Here is a 6,049-nt window from a genome sequence, read left to right on the forward strand (position 1 = left end):
CAAATGAATGCTTAGATAAATGAAAAGTACAATCATGTAGTAGGAATGACTGAATGCCTACTAAATGCTGGCTGAGGGTGCCTCCTCTCATGAACATAAGAAAACAAACAAAACTTGAAGGTCAACTCTCTCATTTTCCTTGACATGCAAATATTTTGCTCGTCAATCTATTCTTGTGGTAAATTAGTGGTGATTGCTGTGGTACATTATTCTATTTTCTCAGTGAGCAATGTGAGAACAAGTGGCCTAATCAAGCGCATAAGTGCAATCTCTTTGAATAACAAATGAATGCTTAGATAAATGGAAAGTACAATGATGTAGGAATGACTGAATACCTACTAAATGCATAAGTGATGTACAGTGCAGTAGAATAGGGGTGCCCATTGCTGAAGGAGCCAAGGCTTGGAACAGGCGGTAGATGCCCACACAGGCCTCGAAGACGTGGGTCTGCGCTGTGGGTACTGAAGGTGGGGACAAAGGTACCCTGAATCAGCAGGATGTAAAGTTGTTAGGACTTCAAGGGGGACCCTGAACTACTGTGTATGGATGCTGGTGAAGAAGGAAATTTACGTCTGGCAGTAGCAGGCACCATGGGTGCAGGATGTTGCGTTTGCTGAAGAAGGCTGCATGGCAGGATGAAGAATCCAGTTGTAGCAGCAAGGGCTGTGATTTGGTAAGAACAGCAGCATGATGGTGGCAGACCGCAGTTGATAATTAAGTAACCAGTCGATGGGTAGCTGACACCTGCATTTAAGGGTAGGGACAGCAGTGTGTGACCTAGAGCAGCTGGAAGGGTAGCAGTGGTTGTGTTTTGGGTTGCCAATACAGTTGCGGAGGCTGGTGGCTGTCATGGCTGATGGAGAGCTAGATGTGGATAGCAGGAGGTTGAAGATCTGGTGCTGAACAGTGATGGCCTCTTTTATAGAGTTTTGGAGGCGTTTATAGAGTTTATAGCAGTGGTTGTGTTTCAGGTTGCCAGTAGGGTTGTGGAGGCTGATGGCTGTCATAGCTGATGGAGAGTTAGGCGTGGATAGCATGAGGTTGAAGATTTGGTGCTGAACAGTGATGGCCTCTTTTATAGAGTTTTGGAGGCTTTTGTCCTCCTAAAAATCAAATAAATAAGATAGTTTGGTTTGTCTTTTGGGGATGTTCTAGATCTGAATAAATTGGCCAACACTTCCATAATTAGTCTCGGCCTAATGCTGTCACATAACGGGCAAACCCTCCCCGGTTATCCAATTGTAAATGTAACCCAACTTTAAAGAGTTGCCTGCCAGAAGATTTTGGTCTTTCTTACCAAGGGCTTGAAGGAAAAGTAAGTTTCTTTACTAGGGGCTTGAAGGAAGGTAAAGTTTGTTTTACTAGGGGCTTGAACAAAGGTAAAGTTTGTTCCCTAAGTTTTGGCTTTCTTGCCAAGGTCTTGAATAAACTGTGAAATTTCTTATAAACTTACCTGCTCAAGCAAAGGTAAAGTTTGTTCCCTAAGTTTTGGCTTTCTTGCCAAGGTCTTGAATAAACTGTGAAATTTCTTATAACCTTACCTGCCTTGAACACCAATGAGTAGCTTCCAAATCAAGGGACGATTGACAGTACCGTAGCCTACCTAGCTCTAAAATACCAAAGATTCCCACCTGCTCTCAATACTCGTGAAGCCTCTAAACATTTGCTCGACATTGTAATCCTTTAGGTGCTGAATTATATTGGGATCACTATAATGCTGCACAAGAATGGACAGTATGTGCAACGTTGAATAAGAGACTCTAAGTTAATAGAATTGAGCATGGTGGAAGGGTGGAGCAAATGGGCCTGAGAACTGGCTTATCCTACTTTGCATAGTCTGACAGATGATAGAGTTAAGGTAAGGGTTTTTACTTTTCTGTATCCCTTCTTAAGAGCTTGAATGTCTTGTGTTGTAAACAGGTGGATGGAAATCTGTGCCAAATTCTCATGTGGGTTTTTCTTTGTTACATGCTTTCATTATGTTCAATGGTTCTTCATTTGCACCTTGTAATGAAGTGCTCGATAAGTATTTAGACAAACACTTCATAAATACTTTGGTACTACAATGGCCCAAGTATAAAAGGATGTAAGAGACTCATTTTCGTTTTTTACCACATTAATACATTGAGCAATCTTTCCATCTTACACCTTTCATTGCTTTCTTTGGCTTTCTCTCTTTTTTCTATGTTCTCTCCTCTCTTAGTATTTTTCTCCCTTGTCCTTGTAGCATGTGCCTAGCCATGTATATTTACTTTGCACATAGTGCTTGCATACCTATAAATTGTAGGTAGTGGCCACCCATCACTATCACTTTATTCATTATTCTTTCTATGACAATAGAATAAGAGAAGGTAGGTTACACATTGATTATTGGAAATTCCACATGTCATCTTGCTCTCTCTCTTGCTTGAACATTCATAGTTCTTGCTTCTACTTATGCTGTCACTTTTGCTCCACCTTTCAATTGGTATTAGTGTAGGTATTTGAGGAGCTACACCGACATTCACTTCAGCCATACAAGAGAGCTTCATTCTCAATTTCTACAACAATCACTCATTGAGATATGCATAAGTTTCATTGCTTTCATTTCTTTACAAGTGGTATCAAAGCTATGTCTTTGATCCATATCTTTTATATTTCCTTAATCTCCATACCTCAATTTCATAATTAATTTCAAGAAAATTTCACAACAGAGTTGTACAACTCCATTGATTATACTCATAATACTCAGAGAATCTTCTACAATTGATTGAGGACAAGTTCAGAATAATTTGGAGCAAAGATGATTAAACAAGTAGGAGAATGTACAAGTTTAGCAGGTTGTGATATATTTTGGGGCCATCTTGGTGGTCATTTTGTCCTCAAGATTTAATGGAGTTCGCAAGCTTCAATCTCTATCTTTCCATCCTTGGCACAAATGGACTACATAAGCTTTCACAGAGTTCGCAAGCTTCAGTTTCTGTCTCTCCATCCTTGGCACAAATAGACCGCACAAGAGCCTTCTAGGCAACATTGGTAGAAAATAGAGCACCATATTGAAGAGATTGTTTTGAGGAATTAATCAAGCCTTATCATTGGGCATTCCATGAGATTTGTATTGATTTTTAGTCATTCTCTTCATTTTCAACAAGAAACCACTCAATGATCATTGGCATCAAAGTTGGCATTCCTTTGGCTTATTTTGGTTGTCAAAACTTTTTTTCTTGGCATTCTTCACTCATGAAACACTAAAACTCAAGAGGGTGGCCATGGAATTTTTCTTCAAGCTTCAAAAAATTTCAAGGAAGCTTCATTTCTTGTTCGTATAACTTCTCTACATCAAGTACATTAAAGGTCTCAAGGCTAAAGTTGACTTATTGGATATGCTATTTTCTTTAGGGATAAGGTAATAATTAAGGAACTTGGTGTAGCTCATAGTTCGGTTTGCACATGGCCAAGAGTAGTGGAACAAGCCAAGTGGAAATGTTTTTGGGGGTTGAAAGGGGATTTATCCTTGGCTCATGTGATCTGACTAAGTAGCATTACCTTTGAGTATGACTTCATCTTTGCACGATGTAAACCACAATTCCTTTATCTCAAAGAAGCAACAAGGATGAAAGTCTTTGTGTTCAAAGTGATCTTTGATCTTAAATTGAGAGGTTGATTAGATGCAAGATGTATTGTAGTATAAGAAGAGAGATCACCAACGTGCCTTTGAAGACATTGTTGGGGAGATGCATGTAGCTTTGGAGGTGCCATCAAGCAGTCGCGACTGTGACGTTAGCCAAAGGAAGAGAGAAGCATTGAGGAGAGGGAGAACAACATTGAGTAGGCTCAAGTGAGGAGAGAAGTGTGCCTTGTTTGGATGACCAGAGGGAGTTATTAATGATGATAAGGAATGAGGGGTGGCAAATATTACGAGGGAAGGACAACTTAATATGAAAAAGGGAAAGCTAGCTAATAACCACGGAATGGGGGGACTAATTAACATTATAACATTAATTTTTATCAATCCCACTAACTTTACCTGACAAACTAGTTAGTTCCATAGTTCCATACTACGCAACATAAGGTTTTAGATATCTAATACTAACTTTTGACTTTATTTTTTGTTTTTCTATCATTAGAAGAAGACAGAATTTTCAAGATGATTTGTGAGATTGATGCCCGATCTAGTGGGTACATTGCAAGGCACCGTCAAAAGACCTTTATACTTCCAATCAATATTAGTAGTTGAGGCACCAACAAAAGATGCCTTTATATCCTTTTCTAATAGCAAATGCTTGCTTATTTGCACACATGATAAATCAATTTTTCTTGAAGTATTATTCTTTAGTACACCTTGTCATTACCCTTTTAATAAAAGTGAACAAACTTTGGTATTCTAGTAAGTAACCACTAGAAAAGTGGGTTACTATACCTCTATAGGACTTCTTTTTTCTTTTAAATGTGTGAAATGATCTCTCATTATTATTGATGAATATTGTCTTACCTTATTATATTCCTTCAATTTTTAGGCCTTAATCGATTGAGATAATTAGACTCTGTACATGATATACATTATCTAACATGATTAGTTAGTTTTAAAAGTTATTATAGATTTTATTTGACGTACCAAAATTTTTTTGTATTGACATGATAGATAGCATAGGACAAATTATGGCTTGATTTAATCTACTATAATTGATTGAAATCCATTCCTTAGCATTCATTCTTTTTTTGTCATAATATGCTAAATTTACTCAAATAGTTTAGTGGATATAACCTTAGGAATTTAGGAATATTCAACGTATTGCTGTAATCGTAGAAGTTTTTTACTTACGCACCAACTTTTTGGAAACAATAATTGTGCTACATCTAAGGTAGATAACATGCAATGTTTTGATTGGTAACTATGCTACATCTAAGATTACTGATATGCAAATGTGTTAACAAATGGAAATTATATACTAAGGGACTTTGGAGTATCTCTTGATTTCCTAGTGTATTTTCAATTTGTGGGAAAAGGATTTTATCAAGTGCTTCCAGCTTCACAAGTTGAGAGGTGTTGGGTTCTCACTTACTCAATTGGATACAGAAGAAATTTGGTTTATTGCTTCCCTTGGACCATAGGATTTACTCCTAAGGAATTGCTACTCATATTGAGTATTTGGTATGGGTTTCCCCAATCTACATGCTCTCTATTCAATAATGAGGTTTGCTGTATTATGTGTACCTCCTATTTTCTCAAATCCTAGAGGTGCAAAGCTTGTGTATATGTGATAGGGGGTTGAGCCCCTTGATATTCTAGAGCTTTGTAATAATCAAGCCTTTGTTGTTCAAGGTCTAAATTTAACAATTTCCTCAAGCCTTTGTTGTTCAAGGTCTAAATTTAACAATTTCCTAAGGCATGTTATTATTGCCATGCATTTGGTCATTTTACGAAATCTTGTCCTAAAAAGAATTATGAGAAAGAAGATGATCTAGTAGCATGAAGGTTCAATGAATAAGAAGCCAAAAACATATGAGGTAGGGAATCACATGATGATGAGATGGGCACCTTTGGATTGGGCCCACAATAGAGGGATAATAAGCATATCCAACCATATGGCAAGGTGATTCAAAAAGGTAAGAACTTTTCCAAAGAAATGGTAGTAAAAATGAGGTTGCAAGGCTAGAGAAGGAAAATGTTAAGATTGCAGGCGAAGGAGCAATGGTGCTAGAAATGATGAGTAGAAGATGGGTAGGAGGGGGTATTAGAACAAGATCTCTCACAAGAATCTTTCTTAGAGAGGCAATACCTTCACAAACATATATCCACCATTGGGGGAACTTGATAATAATACTTAAGGTTTGCATGGAAAGAGCTATAAGAAAATTACCTTAATAAGTTGGAATGTGTGTGAGGTTTGTTAACAAAAGAAGCAGCAGGCTATGCAGGGCTTATTGAAAAGGCATAAACCAAGCATTGTCTATTCGGAGGTGTTATAAGAATTTATGGAACAGATCATCTAAATAGATAAATAGACGAAATTCTTTTAAATATTAACCCTAGGTTCACAAAAATCAGTTTTGCAAAACCGGACGTGGA

The sequence above is a fragment of the Lygodium microphyllum genome, chromosome 6 (assembly GCF_053477565.2).
Source record: "Lygodium microphyllum isolate KBCC chromosome 6, Lygodium_microphyllum_v1.1.10, whole genome shotgun sequence".
In the NCBI taxonomy this organism is placed as follows: Eukaryota; Viridiplantae; Streptophyta; class Polypodiopsida; order Schizaeales; family Lygodiaceae; genus Lygodium; species Lygodium microphyllum.